The 14,129-nt window shown below is 41.7% G+C and overlaps 1 protein-coding gene across 30 annotated transcripts in view; it reads left to right on the top strand.

Moving 5' to 3' along the window:
- Positions 1 to 14,129, top strand: part of CAMTA1 (calmodulin binding transcription activator 1) — a 978,479-nt gene that overhangs the window by 73,122 nt on the left and 891,228 nt on the right. The window lies entirely within an intron of this gene.

Below are 14,129 nucleotides of genomic sequence, written 5' to 3'. Positions count from 1 at the left end.
TGGCTCTCATGGGAACTCACTCTATCATGAGGACAGTACCAAAGGGATGGTGCTAAGCCATTCATGAAAGTGTACCCCCATGATCCAGTCACCTCCCACCAGGTCCCATTTCCAGCATTGGAGATTACAGTTGAACATGAGATTTGGGTGTGGAAACAGATTCAAACTGTATCACCAGTAAATTGAAAAAAGTGTTTAATGTGGATAATTACTAATTATAACAGGAAATCAAGTAAGGAGGGATTTGGTTAGGCTAGTAAAAAGTGAAGAGAACTGTAAAGAATATGAAAATAGCAGAGAAACAGAGCAACTGCTGCCCCTGGGACTGAGGTAGAGTCCCTCCTTCCCCCAGGACCAAGATCCAGACCTCATCCAGAGGGCATGACTAGTTTATTGCATGGCTGAGAAGTTGCTGGGATGTCATACTATTGGAGCATCATGGAAATCCACCTTCTTATACCTGCCAAAAGTTGCTCACTGGGGAGCCACACAAAAGCTCTTCATGGGGAGGTGTCTCACTGGAGGTACCCTGCTACAAAACCTCCAGAGTGGGATGCTGAGGGGGAGCTGCTGGCTGCTGGGTATGGCCTGCCGTTGTGTGCTGCAGTCTCTGGAGACTGGAGCAGCTGCAGGTGCTTGTGGAGATGGGTACTGGAGAAGCCACCTGCGTTTCAGGAGCTGGACGCCATACAATTAACACAATGTAGAGCAATCTGGAAGGCTGTGTATATCTAGATGGCCAAGGTGGTAGCAGTGTTGTTTTTTTTTTTTTCTTTTTCCTCTGTGACAGATAGAATTATGATGCTTCCCCCCACTGCTTTTTTTTGGTATTCATTCAGCATTTATTTAATAAATGTTGAGTGTTTTCTCTATGCCAGACATAATGTGTTTGTTACGAGATACATAAGAGCAGACAAAATAGACATTGAACTTGTTTTTGCAGAGTTTATAGGCTGATAGGACAATCATTCATTCATCTGAGCTCTTTTGTGCCAGGCACTGTTCTAGTCCCTGGGGGACAGATATATAGATAAATAGATAGATAGATAGATTAAATAGATTGGTTAGATAGATTGGATGGATGGATGGATCAAGACAAAATCTTGCCTTCAAAGGGAGACAGCCATTAAGCAGATAATGATAAGAATGGGTGTGTACTTAGTGCTACAAAGGGTTGAGAAGGAAAAATACAGGCTGCTACAAGAGAGGACGATGTAATTTAGATGAGAAGCCAGGGAAGACTTCTCTTAGAAAGTGATATTTTTGTGATGGAAGTGATGAGGAGGAGTTTAGCTTGGTGAGATAAGTGATCAGGGAAGAGTGATGTAGACCGAGGGGAGGCTTGTGGGCAGGCTTCACGATGGGAAGTGAATTGAAAGAAACATTTAATGTGGATAATTACTAATTATAACAGGGAGTCGAAGTAAGGAGGGATTTGGTTAGGCTAGTGAAAAGTGAAAAGTCTCACTTCATGTCTGTAGTGAGAAGTGGGAGGTCATAGAGGGTAGGGGGAGGTAGAGAGTGGCAGGAGAAGAGGCCACAGCAGGGGTCATTCTGCTCACAGCCATAGGCCACCTTGGAAACTGGGATGTCCCTGTGAAGGGTTGTCCATTATAGAGGTCTGAAATAGGAGATTCTTGGTTTGATGTGCTATTTACAGCCACTGTGTTGGGTGCTGAGTGGTCAGGGGATTGGAGGCAAGAATGGAAGTTGAGAGACCACGGGGTGCAATTTGCAGGATCCAGTGAGAGTTAACGGTGGAGCTGGAGATGACTGGATGGCTTGGAGATGGGATTTGGAAATAGAATCATTCAGAACTGGTGATGGATTGAGTGTGGGCTGGGAGAGACAGGCAGACATTGAGAATAACTCCCAGGTTTCTGGCTTAATTCATTATGTGGCATGTGATGCCATTTTCTGTGTACTTGTGTAGTAAATACGAATTACGTGTTTAATTAAAAAGTAAACTAAATTTGGATTTGCAAATAAAGAAGGCTTTGGTGACCAAACAAACAAAACCAAAGCAGTTGCAGTAAAAGTGAAGAAGTGGAGAGAGTTGGTACAGAATACTGCAGTTCTGCATCTTCAAAGAAGCTGGAAAGTAGAAGGCAAGGTAGGGTCGGGCTGTAGGACAGAGGACATGTGTTTTGCTTACAAAATAGGATAGATGTGAGCAACTTTCATTGGGAGAGAGAGCTAGACCATAGAGGGAAGAGAAGGCATTCATTAACTCAACAAATATTTCAGTGTCTGTATGACAGGCAGTATTCTAAGTTCTTGCAACATACAAAACATAAAAAACATTCCTGTCTTCTGGAGCTTAATGTTCTAAAGTGGGGACACTGAAAATAAAATAATGTGCTGAAGGCATTGTAAAAAGAAAAAAATAGGAGCCTATTCATGGGGAGGTCTAGGGATGTTGAGGTGGGGTGGCCAGAAGGATGTAATTTTATATAGTGGGCGGCACTGATGGATTTGAATCCACTAGAATGCAAGATGTGCCAGGGCAGGGATTTTAGTTTTACTCACTGCTGCATCTCCAGAGTTTAGAATGGTGCCTGGCACATAGTAAATGCTCAATAAAGAATTGCTGTGTGAATGAATTAATGATTCAGGATCCCAGGAATGGGAAAGGAATGAGGAGTGGGATACTGAAGAAAGAAAGATAGGCCAGTCATGAATGAAGACATATTGTAGGGATGTTAGTACTGATATCCCCAATTCAAATTACAGTTGTTTTTGCTTTTAAAGTATTTTAACTGTTCAGTTGTATTTTGAATTCTTTGAATTAGCTTTGTTTTATGGCATTAGTTTTGTTTACTGTATGTTTCTTAGATATGTTAATGTAATTTACAGAACTGCTTATCTTTAGAGACATTACCCACTTAAGAGGTGACTGTTTTCAGTATTATTAAAATAAAATTCAGATTACATATCACTTTGTATATTGAGGTTCTGTTACAGCCTGTCTTGTTTTCAGCATTATCCTTAAAGTGGTGTGTGTGGTGGTGGTGGTGTGTATGTGTGTGGGGGATGTTGTGACTGTTTTATGCCCATTACAGAAACCAGTTTAGCCGGCATTATACTGGTGTGATTATATATTAAATAAGTTATATTTCTTGCAGCTACTCTTTTGATCAGTTAATTGGTCTGATCCTGTAGTGAGTATTTTCATGGGTTTCTGCTAAGTTTAGCCTCACATTGATCTTGTGAGTCTGAAATCGTATTGACAGGCTATCGCTCCTTCTAATTTAGACATGCCTGAAGAAGATTGTCCTTTATTTGCTGAGTCTCATGCTTTTTATATGAGAACCCCAGTGTCATAACTTTGCCATAGCTCAGGAAGATCTAACTTCTGACTGTTCAGTATGGAGCGTTCCTTTGTCTAAAAGAATAATATGGATGTTTTAAGACCATTCAGTCATAACTGGAAGCTGCCTTATATTTAAAGGACTTTATGTATTAATGAAGAAAAGGAGCATACAGATCATTATGTCCTTTTTGCCATAGATTGCTGTCCCCTCCCATAGAAATTATCTTATATTTTATTACAACAGGGTATATAAAATATATACTTATAAAAGTAATGAATGGTCTTTGAAAAAATTCTAATAACAGGAGTGTAGAGATTATAAACTGACTTTATCTTAAAATTGTATATCCTAGGAGATAACCATTGTGAACAGTTTGATTTATATCCTTTTTTGGACTTGACAAATGCTTATGTAAATCGTGTGCGTTGTATGTGTACATGTTTGAGTATACATACACACAAGAGGAATTGTATACAGCTTACCTGTTTTTTTCCTCCCCATTTATACAATATGTTGTGGACATTTTTTTGTGTCAGTGCATATGTGTGGGTGTGTATGTGCTTAAAGGCATAGCATGGATGTTCCATAAAGTTTTAAGCCAATCCCTTATTGGTTGTCCTCATATTTTGCTCTTATATTAAGTGATGCACTTAACATCTCAGGTTATGTACTAGGACGGAAGTGCTAGTCAGAGTGTAAATATTTGCCATATGCCCTTAGAAATGTTGTACCAGGCCAGGTGCAGTGGCCACTCCTGTAATTCCAGCACTTTGAGAGGCCTGGGCAGAAGGATCACTTGAGCTCAGGAGTTCAAGACCAGCCTGAGCAACATAGGGAGACCCGACTTTACAAAAAATAAACAAAATTAGCTGCGCATGGTTGTGCATTCCTGTGGTCCCAGCTGCTTGGGAAGCTAAGGTGGGAGGATCACTTGAGCCGGGGAGGTCGAGGCTGCAGTGAGCTGTGATCCTGCGACTGCACCCCAGCCTGTGCAACAGAGTGAGACCCTGTCTCAAAAAAAAGAGAAGAGAAATGTTGTAGAATACCAATTTGGGCTCTCATTAGCTAAAAGTGAGAGCGTGCATTCCCCAAACCCTTACCAGTGGTAAGTGTTGTCAGTCCTTTGAATCTTTCTCAGCCCAACAGGTAAAAGACTCAGGTCTCCTTTTAATTTACATTTCTTTGTATATTCCTGCAATTTAGCATGGTTTGACCATTTATGCTATTTTTTTGGATATTTTATGTTTTATAATTGTCTTCAGTCTTATTTCTAGTAGGTTCTTCGTTCTTTTTCTTTCTGATTTCTATGTTTTTATTTTAAAAGAAGTATGTATAATTTTTCTCCCATTAGTCATCTGTGTTTCAGTCTTAGTTTTCTTAACTCATTATGTTCTCATGCCAATCCTATGAGTCATGCTCCCAAACTGAATGTTTTTGGCCTTGATATCATGTGAACTTAGTCTTCCCCACACCAGTAATTGAGTATTCTTCCTGGATTTTCTTCTTTTGTTTTGAATTTTTATCCTTAGATGTTTAATATAGCTAAATTTTTTTTATATGCAAATGGGGTGAGTTAGAGCACTAATTTCATTTTTCTCCAAATAAGATGGTTGCTATTGAGTCATTGATCATTTTCTACTGATTTGAGATGTTGCCATTACCATGTGCTAAGTTTCCACAAATATTTTTTTTTTTTTTTTTTTTTGAGATGGGGTCTCACTCTGTCACCCAGACTGGAGTGCGGTGGCGTGATCTCTGCTCACTGCAAGCTCTGCCTCAGGGATTCATGCCATTCTCCTACCTCAGCCTCCTGAGTAGCTGGAACTACAGGCACCCGCCACCACGCTGGGCTAATTTTTTGTATTTTTAGTAGAGACGAGGTTTCACTGTGTTAACCAAGATGGTCTCTATCTCCTGACCTCGTTTTCTGCCCGCCACGGCCTCCCAAAGTGCTGGGATTACAGGTGTAAGCCACCGCGCCCGGCCACGTGTTTTTTTTTTTTTTTTTAAACCTGAACTCTTTGTTCATTTATCTGTTTATTTGGTGCCTACAAAATTACCACATTGTTTTTTCTTTCCTTATACACTGATTTAGTTTTTGTCATCCTAACATATTGTAAAGAGGAAAGTATTGCTCCTATTCTGTTCTTAAAGATCTATCAGGGCCAGGCACAGTGGTTCATGCCTGTAATCTCAGCACTTTGGGAAGCCGAGGCGGGTGGATCACTTGGAGGTCAGGAGTTCAAGACCAGCCTGGCCAACATGGTGAAACCCCATCTCTACTAAAAATACAAAAAATTAGCCTGGCGTGGTGGCACGCGCCTGTAGTCCTAGCTACTCGGGAGGCTGAGGTGGGAGAATTGCTTGAACCCAGGAGGCAGAGGTTGTAGTGAGCTGAGATTGTGCCATTGCACTCCAGCCTGGTCGACAGAGACTCCATCTCAAGCAAACAAAACAAAACAAAAAAACCAAAAAACTGTCAGAAGTGGAGTGTGACTTACTTTTTTTGGGGGGGACAGAGTCTTGCCCTGTCACCCAGGCTGGGTTGCAGTGGTGTAATCTCAACTCACTGCAACCTCCGCCTCCCGGGTTCAAGTGATTCTCGTACCTCAGCCTCCCAAGTAGCTGGGATCACAGGCATATGCCACCATGCCCGGCTAATTTTTGTATTGTATTGTTGGTAGAGACGGGGTTTCACCTCATTGTCCAGGCTGTTCTCGAACTCCTGACCTCAAGTGATCTGCCCGCCTTGGCCTCCCAAAGTTCTGGGATTACAGGCATGAGCCACTGCGCCTGGCTGTACAGTGTGACTTTACAGTAGAGATTCATTTGTTTGTCTAGCTGATCTCTGTTACTGGTTTCTGTAAGATCACATCATCTTTTTTGTCCTTTGGCAGCAGAAGTTGTAGGTTAATAAAAATTAAAGCAACTTTTCTTGCCACTGAGATGGGATTGAAATGATCTCTAACTCTTATTTCTTCAGCCATGACTTCTCACTTCTTAGAACACATTAAAAATAAGAATATTTGTAGGACTTACTGGAGAATGAATGAATATCCTTGAGATCAGAAACCACTGGTCGGGGTTAGAGTGGCTTAGTTCCCCTTGCAAGGCACGTGTAACCCGTTTACATTGAACTTCATGTCAGTAGGGAAGTGTTTGGGAAGTGCTGCTCTAGGCTAATGTTCTTCAGCTTTAAAATTTTCTCATGGCAGGTCATTGTAGCTTGATATGGATTTAATATTAAGAGAAACAGACTGCTTTAAAAAATTTTAAATTGTGGTACAATATACATGTATAAAATCTGTTGTCTTAACCATTTATACATTCACATTGCTGTGCAGCCATCAGCACCATCCATCTCCAGAACTCGTCTCATCTTATAAAACTGAAACTCTGTACCTAGTAAACGGTAACTCCCCATTCTCCCTACCCCTCGCCCCTGGCAGCCACCCTTCTACTGTCTGTCTGTATGAATTTGACTATTCTAAATATCTCATAAAGTGGAGTCATACAATATTTGTCCTTTTTTTTTAGATGGAGTCTTACTCTGTCACCCAGGTGCAGTGGTGCGATCTTGGCTCACTGCAACCCCTGCCTCCCGGGTTCAGGCGATTCTCCTGCCTCAGCCTCCTGAGCAGCTGGGATTACAGGCATCTGCCACCATGCCTGGCTACTTTTTATATTTTTAGTAGACACAGGGTTTCACCATGTTGGCCATGGTTGGCCAGGCTGGTCTCAAACTCCTGACTCCAGGTGATCCACCTGCCTTGGCCTCCCAAAGTGCTAGGATTGCAGACGTGAGTCACTGTGCCCGGCCTAGTATTTGTCTTTTTTTGTGACTGGTCTATATCATGTAGCCTTACATCGTCAAGGTTCATCCATGTTGTGGCATGTGTTAGCCTTTCCCTCCATTTGAAGGCTGAGGTTGTTCTCTGCACACCGTATTTTGTTTATTTGTTCATCCATCCGTGGGTGCTTGGGTTGCTTCAGCCTTTCGGTGTTTTGAATAATGCTGCCATGAACACAGGTGTCAAATCTGAGAGCCAGACTTCTTGAAAGAGTTTTTTTTTTTTTCCCTTTCATTTTTAACCATTCCAATTAGAATTTAGCTTCCATTATTGCACTGAACCTTCTTTGTTAGATCACTGTGAAGTAGAAGGAACATTTTTCAGTGCCTTTTTAATGATTTTTCAGACATACTCACCCACTTTGGCTGTGCCTTCCCCCTTGGCTCTTGGGATGGTGCATGCCCCCTGTTTCTCTCCCGCTTACTGGAGATTTCCTTCGTGACCCCCCTCTCGCATCATTTAAAGGTGGAATTCCGCAGAGCTTGATCCTGGGCCTTCTCTCTGTGACTGTTAAATGTGGGTATTTCTCAGCAATTACACTGAGGCTCTTTTCTTTTCCCTTGTTTTGGAAAGAAGAGAGTCAAAAAGACTTAATCAAATAGTCTCATCTTTTACATGAAAAAGATAACTATTTTCTTTGGGAAAAAAGGTGACAAAAATATAAATAATCAGAACTACACTAATTTGTCTCTGAAGGAAATGACAAACTTTCCCCCAGCTTTGTTGAGATATGATTGACAAGTGAAAGGTGTATGTGTTCAAAGTATACAACATAATTTGATATGTGTATACATTGTGTAATGATTAGTGCAATCAACCAGCACATCCCTCACTATATGGTGTTACTGTGTGTGTATGGGGGGGGAGGAGTGAGGACACTTAGGATCTGCTCTGTTAGCAAATTTCAGATAAACAATACAGTATTATTAGCTATAGTCACCATGCTGTACATTAGAGCCCCAGAAAATATTCATCGAATAACCAAAAGTTTATACCCTTTGACCACCATCTCCCCATTTCCTCTCCACTCCCTGTGAGTTCAGGCCCTTCACTATATTCATTCTTACTCTAGGTGACCCCCGTCTGCTTCCGGAGATCCAATCTGCTGTTGGCTGCTAGGTTTGTTTCATGAACTCAGAGCTCTTTGCTGAGCCCCACTCCAGAGCTGCCTCCCTGCTGTCTCTGCTGGGTGTCTGATGGGTGCTCCAGCCTCATGTCTGAGATAGAGCTTCACGATTTTTCTCCTGTGTCCCCTGCCATGTCCTCTCCTGTGTCCTCAGTGAAGGGTACTGAGCCTCCTAGGCTATCAAGTCAAATTTCAGGGATCAGTTTTAAAGTAAACTTTTAAATTTAGGATAGTTTCAGAGTTACAGAAATGTCTGAAGAATATTAAGGAGAGTTCCTGTGCATTCTACACCTGTTTCCCCTGCTAACATTACTGTGGTACATTTTTCACACCAGTGAACCAGTACCGACACATTATTTACACTGAACTCTACACTTTATTCAGATTTCCGTAGTTTTCCCCTAAAGTCTTTTTCTTTTTCAGATTTTCATTCAGGATACCACATTACATCTAATTGTCATATCTTCTTAGGCTCCGTTAGTCTGACAATTTCTTAGATTTTTTCTTGTTTTTGTTGACCTTGACAGACTGGGTATTTTATACAGTGTTCTTCAGTTTGGATTTGTCTACTGTTTTTCTGGTGATCAGACTTGGATAATGGGTTTTGGGGAAGGAAGACCACAGAGGCAAAGTGCCATTCTCATCACATCATATCGAGGGTAGCTGCTCTCAACGTGATTTACTAATGATATTAACCTTGATCACCTGGTTGAGGTAGTGTTTGTTAGATTTCTTCACTGTAAAATTACTGGCATTTTTGACACTTTCCTCTTCTTTTCATCTGTTTTGAATCCAAAACAATTCCTGCTGGTTCTTTTTCCCAAATAAATTTCCATTGTATCCAAGTCACCCTTTGCAGCCACCGCTGCAGTCCAAGCCACAATTGCTTGTGCGTAGATAGCATTGAGAGATCTTCTGACTCATGCCCTGCTTGTGCCCTTGCCGCCTCCTACCCAGTCTCCACCCGGATGCCAACATGGTCCTTTTCAAATGCCAGTTGGTCAGTGGTACTCTTGTTCCCAAGCCTTTGAGTGGCTTCCTGTTGTACTGGAGATACCACCCCACCTTCTAGACATAGTCTGCCGGTCCTGCGTAAGCTCATCTCTGTCACCTCTCCCGTCTCCTGCCAAGCCCCTCTTGCCTTGTCCTTTGTTCCAGCTACAGGTTTCTTGCCCGAGTCCCTTCAACACTCTCAGCTCCCTTAGACATGTTGTTGCCTCTGCTTAGAATGATGGTTGCCCTCCACCTTGTTTCACGTGGGATCCCAGCTTACATGCCATTTACGTGTTGTTTCTTCAGGGGACATTTCCCATCCCCTTGCAGGGTCCATAGGGCACTCTTGCCGAGTGTTTCTGGAGCATGCCACACTGCACCCCTGATGCTGGGAGTTACTTGTTCTATGTCGGAAGTGTTCGTCAGTGCTGGGGTGGAGAAGGCTGAGATGTGCTTCGGCATGTCACTATGTGTCCCTGTTACCTGTGCTGAGCCTGTGCCAGAGTGGATGCTTGATAAATATTTGTTGACTGGATGAAATTTTTTAAAAATTAAAAAATTTTTAATAGAAATGGGGTCTCACCATGTGGCCCAGGCTGGTCTCAAACTTCTGGTCTCAAACTTCTGGGCTCAAACTTATGGGCTCAAGTGATCCTTCCGCCTTGGCCTCCCAAAGTGCTAGAATTACAGGTGTGAGCCACCGTGCCCAGCCTTAATGGGTGAATTTTATCTTTTGAATGGAAAACACTCTTCATTTTTAGCATGCAAGTATGCAAAAAAGTACTTGAATTTATTTTTCTTAGTCCATTGATTTAAATCTCACATGTATTCTTTTAAATGTATCACGTAAGGTGTTGTGGTGCGTACAGTAGTGGATCTAGAAAGTGTGTTCAGCCTCTGCTACTCCTGAGGACCCATTCATTCATCCCCTCATTTACCAGACAGTTATCGGGAACCTGGGTCTGCCAGGCCTAGTGCAGAGTGTGGGGATATGACTGCTTGTGAGTGAGCCTGTTGAGGGAGGGGGAGAAACTTACAGATCCTTCAACATTCCAGTTGTGGTTAGGATATGAGCAGATTTTGTTTGAATTTTGGCTCTGCCATTTTTAAGATGTACACTCTTGAGCTTAACCTCTACCCGTCTGCAAAAATGTGGACAGCAGTGTCTCCCTTTTAAGTTGTGGAAAGAATCAGATAAGAAAAGGAATGTAAGATGATCACAGAGCTCATGTTTTTTGTTCTTGAGGTCCTGCGTACTAGCCTAAGTAGTTACATTAATTATTTTTGTTCATTCTCACTGTGAGGTAGGGATGTTACTGTTTTCATGTTGTAAATGAAGAAAGTGAGACCTTAGTTGAAAAATTAAATAGTTTGTCCAAGGCCACAGAAGTTGTAAGTGGGAGAGCAGTAACCTGAACCCAGGTTCAAGGACACGGCATGATTTTAAAGCCCAGAAAGGACTCCTTATATTCTGTGTAGCTACCCCATCTTTCAGTGTGGCTTTATTCTTTAAAGTTGTGAAGACTTTTTAGGTATCTATTGGCATTTAAAAAAATGTAATAGTCCTTAGAGAGACGATTATCTTAAGCTATTATCAAGCTTGAATTTGTTTCTTAATTTGCGTTTTAGAATGCAACTTTGACGTCTGTGACTTGGTGCCTGTGTTGAAGAGAGAGTGTGTGTATTGGGACTGGAGGATGAAGTTTGAAGTTAGACCCATCTGGGCAGTGTTTATCTTAAAGTGAGGATTGTGAACTTCTGATCAGACTCACCCGGAGGATTTACCAAAAATGTAAATTCCTTAACCCCTTCTTTGGTACCCTAAATTATAATCTCTTAGGGTAGGACTTAGAAAACATTTTTGCAAGTGATGTTATTTAGATAGTGGATTATTTTTTCATTCTGAAGTTTGAGAATCAATGAATAGAGGGAATGGGAAATGTCAGCTTCTTGATGATCCAGACTGCCCTGCAGGAAGCCAGGAGAGAGATGAAAGTGAGCACTGGTATGCCTGGCTAGTAAGTTTAAAAACAAATAATGTGGAAATAAAATCAACAGTGGGTGAATTTGTCTCCCTGTTGTTTTATTTTTTATTTTATTTGTGTTCGGCAGGAATTTGATTTGTATTTTATGATCCTTTTTCCCTAGTGGGTAGTGGGGTAGCACGAGAAGTGAGTGGGTCTAGGCTATGGTAGAGTTGGCGCAATGCAGCAGGCCAATTGGAAGAAAAAATTTAAGCATATTTTGTGGATTAGCATGTCAGTTGCAAAAATAGAAGTATATCTAAAGCTGATTTCAAATAGTCTCTTTTTAAAGAAACTATGTCAGACTGTGCCCGGACTTTTGCTTTAGAAAATATGGTAATTTCAGGTTTGTGGCTAATTTGAAAATTAGTAATCAATACTAAGGGTTTTAAATATGTAGCATTTATGTGTTTATTGTGTATTTCTATATTCATAAACATTGAGGATCCTTTTATTGTCTTATGTAACAAGAAGACAAGCAGCTCATGGATGGCGGCTCCCGTGTGCTTCTCCATGATCTCTCAGCTGCCTCTGCGTGGACGGCCACAGCATGGCTGCGTGCCTAAAGCATGCAGAGAGGGCAGCGTTCTTGTCTCGGGCTCCCCACCCACCATTTTTAAGCAGCTTTATTGCGGTATAATTGGCATACTGAGTTGCACATTGTCGTGTATGTTTTGCAAGTATACATCTGAATACACCGCACGACCATCACCACACTATGATAATGAGCATGTTTATCACTCTCCAAAGTTTCCTGGTGCCCTTTGCCATTCCTTCTGCCCACCCTTCTCCTTTTGTGAAAGCTTGGATGTTTTTAGGGGGGGAAAAAGTTACATTGTTGAGGATAAAATATTAGGTAGAAAGATACTTAATTTGTAGTTTTCGCTTTTTTTGTTTTTTCTTTTTGAGGAGTATGGTGGAAGTAATGATTGTAGGTATAGGTTGCTGTATTATTTTTAGAAAGTTTTGAGAAACAGATTCTCCGAACAGACCATCTTGGAAGGGTTTGACAGGAAATATATTTTCAGGAAGGCTGGAATAGAGGTGGAGATGGTGCCTGCTGGCAGGAGAGGGAGAGAGAGGAAGGACAGCACCTGCCGGCCACTTGTGGGTGAGCCACAGACATGAAAACCAAAGGCTGCACTTTTCTTTGGTTTTTCAGTAGATGGCATTTTTATCATGCTAGAAAGGCTAACGTGAAATGGTAATAAAAATGTAATCCCCACTAACTGGGGTATACTTAGCTCTAGTGCATTTTTTTTGTTGTTGAATGGCATGCTGGCGATTGATTGATTTATATTTATAGATTAAAAATAACGAGCTTTGCCCTATCATTGTAATCACCTTTTTGCTTTTTTTTTTTTTTTTTTCTCCTTCCCCCAGAGGCAGAGTCTTGCTGTGTCACCCAGGCTGGAATGCTGTGGCACAATCTCAGTTTACTGCTGCCTCCACCTCCTGGGCTCGTGTTCCTTCCGCCTCAGCCTCCTAAGTAGCTGGGACTAGAGGCGTGCACCACCACACCCAGCTAATGTTTATTTTTGTGGAGATGGGATCTCCCTATATTGCCCAGGCTGGTCTCGAACTTCTGGGCTCAAGTGATCCTCCTGCTTCTGCCTCCCAAAGTGGTGGGATTATAGGCGTGAGCCACAGAACTGTGCCTCGCCTGGATAGTTCTTTTTAATTGTTGAATATACTTGCTGAGGTTAGTTTCTGCTGCAGAAAGCGTTATATGATGTTAACAGGTATTTTGTAAAGAGCTAGTAGAATATATAAGGTTTTACCTGGGAGGTGGAGGCTGCAGTGAGCCGAGATCTTGCTACTGCACTCTAGCCTGGGTGACAGAGCGAGAGTCTTTTTTTTTTTAATACAGACTGTATAGGGTTTTTATTTTAATGGATTTCTTCAGCTGTCTCCTTCTAGCTTCTATGACTGTGCATTTTCTTGGCTCTTTATTTTTTATTTCTTTACAGTTCTTCCACGTATTTTGTTTTGAAAGTAATATGCCTGCGGTGAAAATGACAGCATTTCTGTCATGATTTAACCTTATTAGAAATGACATTCTTTGCTGTGTGTCTGTTTAGTTGAGAAGTGAACCAGTTCCCTTTGCTTACGTACTACTCCTTGGTGCGGCGGGGTGGGGTGGGGAAGATTTTTAACATTGAATACAAATTGAGTTTGTTGGAAAAGGTATCCCTATAAAATGTTGTCCAGGTAGTTAGAGCTTAATATGGGTGATAATTTCCCTAGAAAAATATTCTTTGTTGTAACACTGATGACTTGATGGTCTTGTGAAAGTGGAACTTGGTGTTTTTCTTCTTTCAGGCATGTAACTCACAGATAGGGCAGTGTAGAGTAGTTTTCCAGTTTTAGATTAAGGATAGCTTGTATCCTATGCAAGGTTTTGGGGGTTGGTTAGGGTCTTTGAGTATTTCCTGTCTAATTCACTTACTAGTTACAAAGAGACAAGCTGTAATGTAGCAAGTCTTCCTTGAGGTAGACTAGCTTTCTGTGCCCTTTGATGTAAAAATACCTGGTAGTTCTACCAGTTGGGGATTTGTTTGGGGTGAATGAAAACCCCTCAGGCTCAGTCTGTTCATGCACTGGTGTGTATTAATTCAGTCCATTCATAGTCATGAGCTGACTGTGCCTTATTGAAGAATGGGAGGCTTCTGGAAGAGAGAGGAAGATGGATAATCTGGGATCCTCAGGCACTGCTGCTGGTGCCTGGGAGTGGGGCAAGGAGACAGGAGGTTCCGAAGAGGACTTTGTATCCAAAGTTAAGATTTAGGCCAGCCCTTGATGGGGAGAGAAGCTACTCAGG

Source organism: Macaca fascicularis, chromosome 1 (genome assembly GCF_037993035.2).
Source record: "Macaca fascicularis isolate 582-1 chromosome 1, T2T-MFA8v1.1".
Taxonomy (NCBI): Eukaryota; Metazoa; Chordata; class Mammalia; order Primates; family Cercopithecidae; genus Macaca; species Macaca fascicularis.
This window is presented reverse-complemented; position numbering and strand designations above follow the sequence as displayed.